Below are 13,219 nucleotides of genomic sequence, written 5' to 3'. Positions count from 1 at the left end.
CATCCCGCTTTGTATTATTTTGATCTCTGGCAGGATAGTGAGGTGGGTCCCTAATGCTACCCTGGGTTCAGGGGGTGCTCAGGAGGCCTCACAGCTGCCAGCTCTTAGAGCGAAAGGCCCAGGGGCTCCAGCACCTCCAGAAACATGGCCTGGGGAGAAGTCAAGGGGGTACCAGACACAGGCTTCCTGGGAGACAAGCGCTGAGGGAGTTTATCAGGGGATGCTCACATGGGCACCCTCTGCCTGGCACCAAGGCCCCAGTTGCCGAGCAAGAGCAGGTGTGCAGCGCACACCTCACGGTTGTGCAGACGGTTGAGACCCCCACGTGAGACGCCTCACCACACTTTCCCTCCTGCCTGAGGATGGCATCCCGGGCCTCCTGTGCACATATCCTGAGCTTTTCCTGGTGGGGCTTTTAGTTAGGTTGTTTCAGGATGTTTGGTTGCTCTGTGAACAGTTCTGTTGGTTTGGTGCCCCTCTCCCACGGCGCTGGGCTTCCGCAGGTGTTAGGATGTTTGGGGTGAGTGCCCACCCTCGTTCTCCTATTTGCCTGGTTCCAGGGATGGTGAGCAGAGCTGTGGGCGTGGAAGCCTACTCGCTGCCTTGTCCTGGGTGTGTCCTGGGAAGGGCGTCTCTGTGGGCTCTGGCCCGGGTGACTGGAAGAAAAGAGCTCACAGGGTCCGTTCCCCACTCCCTCCCATGTGTGGCCATGGCTGCTTCCTGTCTGGTTTTATAGAGTCAGGTTGCTCTGAGGTCGTGCTGGTGTCTGCACCCCCTCGTGTGTGTGTCAGTCAGGGGCCCTGGGTGGAGGACGGAACCCACCCTCATAACCCCAGGCTCCCCTGCTACTGCTCCCCCCATCCCAAGGCCTGACCACAGATGACGTGGCCAGGAGGCTATGCCTGGGCCCTGGGTGCCTTCCCAGCGCCTCAGAGCACAGCAGGACGCTGGACCAGCTTTTGTAGAGGGGGGCTCAGACCCCTGGTTCCGCCCCGGTAGAGGACAGGACAGTCTGCCTTCCCCACCCATGAGCCAGGGTTCCTGGGTGTGGACTTGCCTTGGGGCCCCCACCCTCCCCTGGAGTGAAGCCCAACTTCCGAGGCAGCCCTTCCAGCCTCTGTCCCGTCAAGGCCATCTACCTGGGCCCACCGTCACCCCCAGGCTCCCTCTCCACCAACACCTTCCCTCCTGAGGCACCGACTCCACACTGCGGTCCGCTCCATCCCTGCTTTGGGGTGCCCTGCTGTGTCCCCCTCTGGCTTCTCCCCTCCTTCCTGGCAGGGGTGGGGCCCTGGGTCTCACCGTTGCATGCAGGCAGCCCTCAGCATCTGGGTGAGCCGGTCAGGCCCCGGCACCCTGGGTTCCTCAACTGAACAGGGGCTGGCTGGGCTGATGTGGCCCCCGTGGGTGCGGCCAGGCAGGTTCCACCTGTGCCCACAGACACAGCTCCTCTGGGGCAGTCATCCTCTAGACACAAAACACCAGGGTGTCCTCAGCCTCACCTCTTTGTTGACTGGACTTATCAGGTGAAGAAACAACGTATGAAACACACGGAGCCGGGAGGTTCCCGGACGGGAGTGGCTGGTGTGACACTGAGGGGTGCTGGGCTGAGTGACCCTCAGAGCAGCAAGGGTGCAGCCCCCCTGGCCGGCACCCTGCACCCGTCCATCATGGTGGGTCCCATGCTGGGGGGATCTTGCAGGGGCTCCAAAGTGACTGAGCAGCCTCAGTTGGTCCTGCTTAAACATTCTCCTCCCGTGAGTCCCCAGGGGTCTCAAGACTTGCACCTCTGATCAGGATCCCAGATGAGGGCAGCTCAGCTCCGCCCTCCAAGGGGCGCAGGGAGTGGGGTGGGTGGGGTGGTGGAGATGGGGGGCCGCAGCTTGGGGAGGGGAGCAGAGGTCAGGGGTGAGACCTGACCACCTCCGTCCCTCTGCACAGGTTGCTGCCGTTGTGGCTGGGGAAGGCCCTATTGGAGCAGCTCCCGCGGGGCCCTGGCAGCAGCACACTGGGGGCACCTGGGCCTGTGGAGTGGGGACCTCAGCCCGGGAGCTGCCAGGCAGGGGTGCCCTGGGGGCAGCCAGACCAGATCGTGAGCCCCACACGCTGCAGGGGTGCGTGCCCACAGCCTGTCCCCACCCCACGGGGCTCAGCCAAGCTGTGTGTGAGCGACTGGACGACCCTGTGGCTTGGGCTGGCTCCAGGGAGCGGTGGTGACACATTCCTTTCAAGTTGGTGTGAGCGTGTGTGTGCGGGTGTGGGCTTACCCTCCTGGCAGAGGACCTGACATTGGAACCAGCTTGGAGGGAGAGGAGAGACGGAGAACTGCCTTCCTGGTGGCTCTTTGAAATGCTGGGTGATGTACTCGACGAGCTGGAACCACATGAAACACTTGGAGCTTCGGGACAGAGCAGTCTCGGGGATTCTTGTGGGGTTCTCCTGGGGCAGCTTTGCGGGTGCCGGCATGGGAGGGAGTCCCACCTGCAGACCCCGGGCGCCCCCTCGCCCAGCCCGGCCTTCTGCTCAGGGTGGGTGCCCCCCTACACACACGTGTGCACACATGGGCTCCTTGGGGCAAGAAGCCTTGAGGGCTGGTGGAGGGTGAGCACCAGCCCTCACCTACCAGACCCTCCAGTGTCCAGGGAGGAGGAGACCACCTGAGGTCCTGCCCTGTGGGACATGGTGGGCATGGAACTTGGCCTTCATGTCCCCCACCCCCTGCACCCCCTGGGCACTGCCCAGCGCCCAGAGGGCTGACAAGGACCATTGGGCCTGGGCTGCAGGGACAAGGGAGGGAGGGAGTCCCAGGCCTACTGCACGGAGCTGAGATCACCGGGTTGTGATCGCTGCCAGCCCGATTCAGCCCCAGCCAACCAGAGCCCCGCTTCGGGGGAGGGTGGGGTGAATCTCCTTCTGTCCACTCTTCCCCAGACTGTGGGGAAACACTGAGTCTTCCCTTGGCCAAACCAGGCCCCAAACTGGAGAGCACAGATGCCCCCGAAAGCAGGGCCTGAGCCAGGATAGTGGAGGGAGGAGGCGGTGGACCAGGCCTCAGCCTTAGAGCACCCTCAACACTGGGCCCGCAGGGAGCCCTCGGGGCCAGCCTTCTGCGCTGGGGCCTGCAGGTGGTCAAGAGAGTGGACACGTTCTCGAACCAGGGCCCTGGGTCTTTGGAACCACTTGGGAGAGGGCCTGCCTTCCCACCCACATCGTCACCTCTGTCTCCTCTTCCTGCCTTCAGCCAGGCCACCCCATCACATTAGCTCTGCCCGCTGTGGACGCGGAATCTGTGTGGGCGAGCCAAGTGAGGTGCTGGCTGGGTGTTCACTGCCGCCCAGGGCCGAGGGGACACACGAAGGGGGCCAGCCGGTCATTGCCGGGAGATAATAATTGCCCCCAGATCCCTCGCCTTTTGAAGCACAAGCCAAGTCCTCCTGCTCCTGTGCTGTGAAGCCCAAGGGCTTCTGGTCAGTGGAGGACAGGCCATCTCGGGAGAGCCTGGCACCACCACCCCCGACCCCATGCTGAGATGTGCCCCTCCCCGCCCGCCCCCCCACCCCCACTCTGGGTCGTCTTCAGGACGCTGCTTAGACTTCACTCACTCTGAGGATGCCTGCCCCGCCCTGCCACCTGCCTACACCCACGAGCACCGTTTCCATGTTAATCCCTCAAGGCAGTTGCATTTCCGGATTTTCTGTAATTACACCATCCGGTGTTTGTGGGTAATCCCATCAGCCTGTGGTGCAGTTCCTCCTGAAATTATCTGCTCCGCCAGCCTGGCAGCGTTCATGAGGCTGTGGAGCAGGCTTCTCCCAGCGTCTTGATTTTGGCACCAGAGTCAAGGCCTCAAGGATCGTTTGAAGAATCTCCACTCTGTTTCCTTACTGGATCACCTGTTTCTTGGAAGTTGGTTAGAACTCACCTGTTAAACTACTTGGACCTGCTGTTTTCTTTGGGGATTTTTTGTTGTTGTTTGTAACATGTAAGCTCTATATAGTGTTGTATGTAAAACGGATTTCTTGGGACTTCCCTGGCAGGCCGGTGGTTAAGAATCTGCATTTCAGTGCAGGGGACGCAGGTTTGATCCCTGGTCAGGGAACTAAGAGCCCATATGCCTTAGAGCAACTACAACTACTGAGCCCACACAGTCTGGAGCAGCGCGCGGCAACTGGAGAAGCCTGAGTGCCATAGCCAAAAAGCCCAGCCCAGCACCCCGCCCAACCAAATTTTTTTAAATGAAAGTAAAGTTGACGCAAAATGATTTTTGAAAAGTGGATTTCTTATAGATAGCACATCCTGGGATCTTGTTTTTATGGTTTTACTATCTTTATCCAGTGTGACAGTCTCTCTTCTAATTATTATTTCTAATTATCTCTCTTCTAATAATTAGTATATTTCCATTTAATACAATCATTGAGGTGCTTGGACCTGTCTACAGCTTTATCTGCTTTCTGTCTGCTCCTCTGGCTGGGATATGTGTTTCTGTTTTCCCGCCTTGTTTGGGGTTATTTGAACTTTTTTCCAGTATTCCATTTAGTTTATTAGCTTTTGAAATACATGTATTGTGTGATTTGTGTAAAGATTTATTGTGTTATCTTTTAGTGATTGCTCTAGGGATTATAATAGATATACTTGACTTTGTGAATCTACATTGGAAGGACTGTTGCTGAAGCCGAAGTGTCAATATTTTTGTCACCAGATGCGAAAGACCCTGATGCTGGGAAAGATTGGGGACAAGAGGAGAAGGGGATGACAGAGGATGAGATAGTTGGATGGCATCACAGATTCAATGGACATGAGTTCAAGCAAGCTCCAGGAGATAGTGAACGACAGGGGAGCCTGGTATGCTAAAGTCCTTGGGGTCGCAAAGAGTTGGACTCGACTTGGTGACTGGACAGCAACAACAGAAGTTAATATTTAAGGGACACCCAGAATCCTATAGCCGTTCAAGACCCCCCATTTGTCACTGAGTAACATGCCCACGGGGATCACCCAGATGATGTTCTAGCTTTTGCTTTCAGGAGTTAGTTATTTAAAGGCTTTGAAGGAGGCAGTTCAATTCAGTTGCTCAGTTGTGTCTGACTGAGGTTTGTCTCCAAACCCCATGGATTGCAGTACGCCAGGCTTCCCTGTCCATCACCAACTCCTGGAGCTTACTCATTTCCATCCATCGGTGATGCCATCCAACCATCTCATCCTCTGTCGTCCCCTTCTCCTACCTTCAATCTTTCCCAGCATCAGGGTCTTTTCCAAGAAGTCAGTTCTTCACATCGAGTGGCCAAAGTATTGGGAGTTTCAGCTTCAGCATCAGCCCTTCCAATGAATATTTAGGACTGATTTCCTTTAGGATGGACTGGTTGGATCTCCTTGCAGTCCAAGGGACTCTCAAGAGTCTTCTCCAACACCACAGTTCAAAAGCATCAATTCTTCAGTGCTCAGCTTTCTTCATAGTCCAATTCTAACATCCATACATGACCGCAGGAAAAACCATAGCTTTGACTAGATGGACTTTGTTGGCAAAGTACTGTCTCTGCTTTTTAATATGCTGTCTAGGTTGGTCATAGCTTTTCTTCCAAGAAGCAAGCGTCTTTTTTTTTTTTTTTCTATTTTTTTTAAATTGAAGGATAATTGCTTTACAGAATTTTGTTGTTTTCTGTCAAACTTCAACACAAACCAGCCATAGGTATACATATATCCCCTCTCTTTTGAACCTCCCTCCCATCTCCTGCCCCATCCCACCCCTCTAGGTTGATACAGAGCCCATGTTTGAGTTTCCTGAGCTACACAGCAAATTCCTGTTGGTTACCTATCTTACATATGGTAATGTAAGTTTCCATGTTACTCTTTCCATACATCTCACCCTCTCCTCCCCTCTCCCCATGTCCGTAAGTCTATTCTCTATGGCTTGCTTCTCCACTGCCGCCCTGTAAATAAGTTCTTTGGTACCATTCTTCTGGATTCTGTATATATGTGTTAGAATACGATATTTATGTTTCTCTTTCTGACTCACTTTACTCTGTATAATAGGTTCTAGGTTCATCCACCTCAGAACTGACTCAAATGTGTTCCTTTTTATGGCTGAGTAATATTCCATTGTGTATATGCACCACAGCTTCTTTATCCATTCATCTGTTGATGGACATCTAGGTTGCTTCCATGTTCTAGCTATTGTAAATAGTGCTGCAATGAACAATGGGATACATGTGTCTTTTTAAATTTTGGTTTCCTCAGGGTATACGCCTAGGAGTGGGATTGCTGGGTCATATGGTGGTTTTATTCCTAGTTTTTTAAGGAATCTCCATACCGTCCTCATAGTGGCTGTATCAATTTGCATTCCCATCAACACTGCAAGAGCATTCCCTTTTCTTCACACCCTCTCCAGCATTTACTGTTTGTAGACTTTTTTAAAATATAAATTTATTTATTTTAATTGGAGGTTAATTACTTTACAATATTGTATTGGTTTTGCCATACATCAACATGAATCCGCCACAGGTATACACACCGAGGAAACCAGAATTGAAAGAGACACGTGTACCCCAATGTTCATTGCAGCACTGTTTATAATAGCCAGGACATGGAAGCAACCTAGATGTCCATCAGCAGGTGAATGGATAAGGAAGCTGTGGTACATATACACAATGGAGTATTACTCAGCCGTTAAAAAGAATACATTTGAATCAGTTCTAATGAGGTGGATGAAACTGGAGCTGATTATACAGAGTGAAGTAAGCCAGAAAGAAAAACACCAATACAGTATACTAATGCATATATATGGAATTTAGAAAGATGCTAATGATAACCCTGTATGTGAGACAGCAAAAGAGACACAGATGTATAGAACAGACTTCTTTATTTTTCTTAGTATGCTGTTTCTTGAGAGCAACACGCCGGCGTTTGTGTTGCAGAACTCGTGGAGTCACGAGACGCTGAATCTTGGGTGCTTTAGTCCTAGGTTTCTTACCGTCTTTGTTTAGGGGCTTTTGCACAGCATATTGGTGGACATCATCTTTAGAGAGATTGAAAAGTTTGCGCATTCTGCCAGCTCTTTTGGGACCCAGGCAACGAGGCACTGTAGTATCAGTGAGTCCAGGAATATCCTTCTCCCCTTTTTTCATGATGACCAAATTGAGAACACTAGATTGGCATCCGCAGTGCAACCCCGTACAGATTTGCGCTTTCTCTCTCCAGTCCTCCTTGGTCATTAACAGGAACGCCCCTTACTCAGTAGCAGGCAAACTCGGCCATGGGTCAAGACACCCTGCTTCATGGGGAAACCCTGCTTATCGTTCCCGCCATCGATTCAGACCACATAACCCTTCCATTCTTCACCCAGAGCGTCAGCAGCAACTTCTGTGGCCATTCACTTCTCATAGAAGGTACGAAGTTTTCGTTCATCGTCCACTTTAATCGCTTCTGGCAGCCAGTGGCCGGGAAAGAGATGTTCAGCTTCATTCTGAAGCGGCTGACAGCCTCTGAGGCGCCAAGAAAAAGAGCTATCATATAGTTTTTATCTTTCAATTTGTTAATATGGTGTATCACATTGATTGATTTGCATATATTGAAGAATCCTTGCATTCCTGGAATAAACCCAACTTGATCATGGTGTATGAGCTTTTTGAAGTGTTGCTGAATTCTGTTTGCTAAAATTTTGTTGAGGAATTTTGCATCTATGTTCATCAGTGATATTAACCTGTAGTTTTCTTTTTTTGTGTTATCTTTGGTTTTGGTATCAGGGTGATGGTGGCCTCGTAGAATGAGTTTGGAAGTGTTCCTTCCTTTGCAATTTTTTTCAGAGTTTTAGAAGGGTAGATATTAGCTCTTCTCTAAATGTTTGATAAAATTCTCTTGCGAAGCCATCTGGTCCTGGGCTTTTGTTTTTTGGGAGATGTTTGATCACAGCTTCAATTTCAGTGCTTGTAATTGGGTTGTTCATAATTTCTGTTTCTTCCTGGTTCAGTCTTGGAAGATTGAACTTTTCTGAGAATGTTTCCATTTCTTCCAGGTTATCCATTTTATTGCCATATAGTTGCTCATAATAGTCACTTATAATCCTTTATATTTCTGCATTGTCTGTTGTAACCTCTTTTTCATTTCAAATTTTGTTGATTTGATTCTTCTCTCTTTTTTACTTGAGGAGTCTGGCTAAAGGTTTGTCAATTTTGTTTATCTTCTGAAAGAACTAGCTTTTAGTTTTATTAATCTTTACTATTATTTTTCATTTATTTCTGCTTGGATCTGTATGATTTCATTCCTTCTGCTAATGTTTTTTTTGTTCTCCTTTTTCCAGTTGCTTTAGGCGTGAAGTTAGGTTGTCTATTCGATGTTTCTCTTGTTTCTTGAGGCAGGATTGTGTTGTGTAAACTTCCCTCTTAGAACTGCTCTCACTGCATCCCATAGGTTTTGAGTTGTTGTGTTTTCATTGTCATTTGTTTCTAGACATTTTTTGATTTCCCTTTTGATTTCTTTAGTAACCTGTTGGTTATTTAGAAACATGTTGTTTCATCTCCATGTGTTTGTGTTTCTTACAGTTTTGTTTCTTGTAATTGATATCTAGTCTCATAGCTTTGTGGTTGGAGGAGATGCTCGATACGGTTTCAATTTTCTTCAATTTACTGAGGTTTGATTTGTGACTCAAGATGTGGTCTACCCTGGAGAATGTTCCATGTGCACTTGAGAAGAAGTTGTATTCTCCTGGATTTGGATGGAATGTCCTGAAGATATCAATGAGATCCATCTCATCTAATATATCATTTAAGACTTGTTTCCTTACTAATTTTCTGTTTTGATGATCTGTCCATTGGTGTGAGAGGGGTGTTAAAGTCTCCTACTATTATTGGGTTACTGTCAATTTCTCCTTTTATGTCTGTTAGTGTTTGTCTTATGTACTGAGGTGCTCCTGTGTTGGGTGCATAGATATTTACAATTGTTACGTCTTCCTCTTGGATTGATCCCTTGATCATTATGTAGTGTCCTTCCTTAACTCTTGCAATCTTTATTTTAAGGTCTATTTTGTCTGATATGAGGATTGCTATTCCGGGTTTCTTTTGCTTCCCATTTGCATGGAGTATATTTTTCCATCCTCTTACTTTCAGTCTATATGTGTCTTTAGGTCTGAAGTGGCTTTCCTGTAGACAGCATATATATGGCTCTTATTTTTGTATCCATTCAGCCAGTCTGTGTCTTTTGGTTGGAGCATTTAATCCATTTACATTTAAAGTATTTATTGATATGTATGTTCCTGTTGCCATTTTCTTAATTGTTTAGGGTTGATTTTGTAGATCTTTTTTCTTCTGTTGTATTTCTTGACAATATAAGTCCCTTTAACATTTGTTGTAAAGCTGTTTTGGTGGTACTGAATTCTCCTAACTTTTGCTTTTCTGAAAAGCTTTTTATTTCTCCATCAATTTTGAATGAGATCATTGCCGAGTATAATAATCTTGGTTGTAGATTTTTCCTTTTCAGTTCTTTAAATATATCCTGCCATTCCCTTCTGGCCTGGAGAGTTTCTGCTGAAAGATCAGCTGTTAAGTGTATGGGGTTTCCCTTGTATCTTACTTGTTGCTTCTCCCTTGCTGCTTTTAATATTCTTTCTCTGTGATTAGTCTTTGTTAGTTTGATTAGTGCGTGTCTAGTATGTTTCTTCTGGGACTATCCTCAGTTCTTTTCATTCTTTTTACTTTATTCTACTCTTCAGAAGTTATTTCCACCATTTCATCTTCCAGCTCACTGATTCCTTCTTCTGCTTCAGATATTCTGCTATGGATTCCTTCTAGAGTATTTTTAATTTCAGTAATTGTGTTGTTTGTCTCTGTATGTTTATTCTTTAATTCTTCTATGTCTTTGTTAATTGATTCTTGCATTTTCTCCACTTTGTTCTCAAGGATTTTGATCATCTTTATTAGCATTATGCTGAATTCTTTTTCAGCGAGTTTGCCTATTTCCTCTTCATTTATTTGAACTTCTGTGTTTCTAGTTTGTTCCTTCATTTCTGTAGTGTTTCTCTGCCTTTTCATTATTTTTTTTTAAACTTACTATGTTTGAGGTCTCCTTTTCCCAGGCTTCAAGGTTGAATTCTTTCTTCCTTTTGGTTTCTGCCCTCTAAGGTTGGTCTTGTGGTTTGTGTGAGCTTCTTATAGGGTGAGATCTGTGCTGAGTTTTTGTTTGTTCGTTAGTTTGTTTCTCCTCTGATGGGCAAGGCTGAGTGAGGTGGTGATCCTGTCTGCTGATGATTGGGTTTGTATTTTTTTTGTTTGTTGTTTAGATGAGGTGTCCTGCACAGGGTGCTACTGGTGGTTGGGTGATGCCGGGTCTTGTATTCAAGTGGCTTCCTTTATGTGAGTTCTCACTGATACCCGCTAGGGTTAGTTCTCTGGTAGTCTAGGGTCTTGGAGTCAGTGCTCCCACCCCAAAGGCTCAGAGCTTGATTCCTGGTCAGGAACGAAGATTCCACAAGTGGTTTGTTATGGCATTAAGTGAGGTTAAAACAAATATCCCCAAACGAGAAACCAAAGGTGAACCCCAGACAAAAGACAGTTACAAATTAGGCAAATAATAATTAAAGGAATATACGCATATACATATACATCCATGAGCAAAGTCAAAACAGTCCAACAGAAATAAAGTACAGTAGATTGACCTGGAAAACAAAAGAAATCAAAAATTATAGTTACCGGTTAAGAACAAAACTAACTAAAGCACAAACTGGAAAGCAAAACTAAAGCAAGGTGCCAACGGGGGAATAAAACAATGGAAACAAAACCAACAAGTATGTTCAGAGGAAAAAAAGAAAGAATAGATGTGGAAAGTTAAATAGAGGTAGATGAAGAGGATTTGTATACATTAAAGATTAACTGCAAGGGGAAAAGAACAGTAGGAAAGGGAAACAGGAATAAATGTAGGGGAAATATAGGTTTAAAAAATTAAAAATTAAAATGATAAAAAAAGTCTTTTAATTTCATGGCTGCAGTCACCATCTGCAGTGATTTTGAAGCCCCCCAAAATACCGTCTGTCACTGTTTGCATTGTTTCCCCATCTATTTGCCATGAAGTGATGGGACCAGATGCCCTGATCTTAGTTTTCTGAACGTTGAGTTTTAAGCCAGCTTTTGAAGGAGGCAAGCATTATATTATACTTGGGGAGTTGCTCACTGTTTTCTTCCCCTGCCTGTGGGGCCTCGTCCCCTGTTGACAGTTGCCTTGAGAGCTTCCTGTGGGTGCTACATCCTCTTTTCTCTCATCCATGCCTGTTGTTTTGCCCGTGTTCCTGGAGACATCGCGCTCCACGTGGGAAACACACTAGATGCATCGTCCCACTGCCTGTTGCCTCTGTGTCCAGTGAGGAACCATCAAGGCTGGAATTGCTGTCCCCCGAACTCTCCTCCTCCTGATGGCTTCCAGGCTCCACCCTCCGTCTTTGGTTCTCACACCAGGGTGTGTCCGGCCTGGGCCCCCTTTCAGCCTGTTGGGTGTCACAGTTTGTGAGTGTGTATATTAGAGTGTTTTCCTGAGTGGAGCGGTTGTCCGCCATCCTTGCTCCCGTCACTGTTCTGTGCTAACTTCTCTCTCCCCTGGACACCAGGAGGTTATTTTAATATTTAAATATTTCACATTATTTGTGGCTTTAGCATCCTCTGTGTAGCCCACACTCTGTGTGGGGGCCCCGCATAGACCTTGGTGTCAGGCCCATCTGAAGACGCAGAGCAGCAAGAACAAGAACCCCAGGCCCAGCAAGGCCACTGTGCCGTGCACAAGCCTGTGGGCCGTCGGCATGGTGGGCAACAGACTCTGGGCATGAGGGTGTCCGCTGTCTGTGGGCAGCCCCCCAGGAGTCGTGGCTGTGGGAGCAGGACAGGGTTTCCTGCCACAATGAGGAGGGTGTGGAGAGCAAGGTGGGTGGCTATGGGGCAGCGGGGGCACCTCAGCTGCTGGAGGGTTTGAGTTGATGGTGGAAAGAGCCAGCTGAGGCTGGTGCTGTCTGGCTGACTGTGTTCCCCCAGCTCCTCTGCAGCGGGAGGCAGCCTCTCCCGCCCCACCCCCACTGCTGATCAGCTGGAGGGGCCAGAAATTCCAGAGTGATGGCTGAGCCAGCAGGTGGCCCAGAGTGGGGCTCTGGCTAGGGGTGAGGGTCAGAGGAGGCTGAAGTCTCAAGGGAGGGAGCCAGGAGAAGAGACTGGATGGGGTGAGGGAAGCGTCAGCATGTTCTAAACCGGGGCTTTGAGTCCCACTGTGGGGGATGCTGGGAGACTGCAGGGCTCTGCACCCCAGGGTTTTTTAGGTTGACCTTCTGGAAAGTTCTGTCGTGGGGCTAAGTGGAAAAGGGTGGTGGGATGAGGGGCCAGGACGGAGAAGCAGGGGTGGGAGCCCCACTATGAGGATGGTGTCCAGGCTTATCATGGGAGGGGCCGCACGGCTGGGCAGGCAGACAGTGCTGGAGTACGCATTCACGTCTAAGTTCCTGGACGCCCCGCGAGGGTCCCCCAGCCCCTCACGGCAGGGCAGAGGCCCGCCCTGCTCCGAGTCCCCGCCGGCTGGCATCCTCTCCATCAGATAGCGCCCCTACCCGGCAGCGCTCTGCACTTGTGGGTTGGCTTCAAGTATTTTCATGTACCCTCGAGAGAATGATTAAAAAGTAATTAACCTAAATTTAGCCTGATTGTCATAAATAAATTAGCCACATGAATCACCTGTGATTTGCCAGCCTGCACATGCCTGGCTCCAGGTGATCGTCACCGCGGGGCAGACAGCTGCCCGCTGCAGGGGAGGAGCCCCAGCCTCGTCGGAGGACTAGGGCCCCCCACCCCCGCCCCACATCACCCACCTGCTGCCACCTTGACAACCATAGGTGGCAAAGGAGGTCCCTGAGCGCTGCCGTCGTCATGCCCCGGGCAGCCTCAGTGATCGAGACGGGCTCCTGCCCGCAGCCCGTGGGCACTGGCTGGCCCCTCTGTCCAGCACTCCAGCCAGGGTCGTCCTCTGGTGGGGACCCAGTAGGGTGGGCAGATCTGGCCTTGGCGGCTGCTCTTGCTGTGCTCAGATGGCCATGGGGCTCCAGGACGGCCAGGAGGGGTGTGCCTGCTCCTCGAGCTCTGTCCCTGTCCCCATCCATTGGCCGTGGGCTCCTCACCTGTAGGGGCCCCTCCAGGAGGGGAGGGGGCTCAGAGCCAGTATGTTGTGGAGGGGGCTCTGTACCTGGAAAGAACAAAGACACAACAACAAG

At 49.3% G+C, this 13,219-nt stretch overlaps 1 pseudogene; it reads right to left on the bottom strand.

Moving 5' to 3' along the window:
• On the bottom strand, positions 105 to 7,474 carry LOC102173045 (annotated as a pseudogene).

This window comes from Capra hircus, chromosome 1 (assembly GCF_001704415.2).
Source record: "Capra hircus breed San Clemente chromosome 1, ASM170441v1, whole genome shotgun sequence".
NCBI lineage: Eukaryota > Metazoa > Chordata > Mammalia > Artiodactyla > Bovidae > Capra > Capra hircus.
Note: the sequence above shows the minus strand (reverse complement) of the source record. Positions and strands in the feature narration are given on the sequence as shown.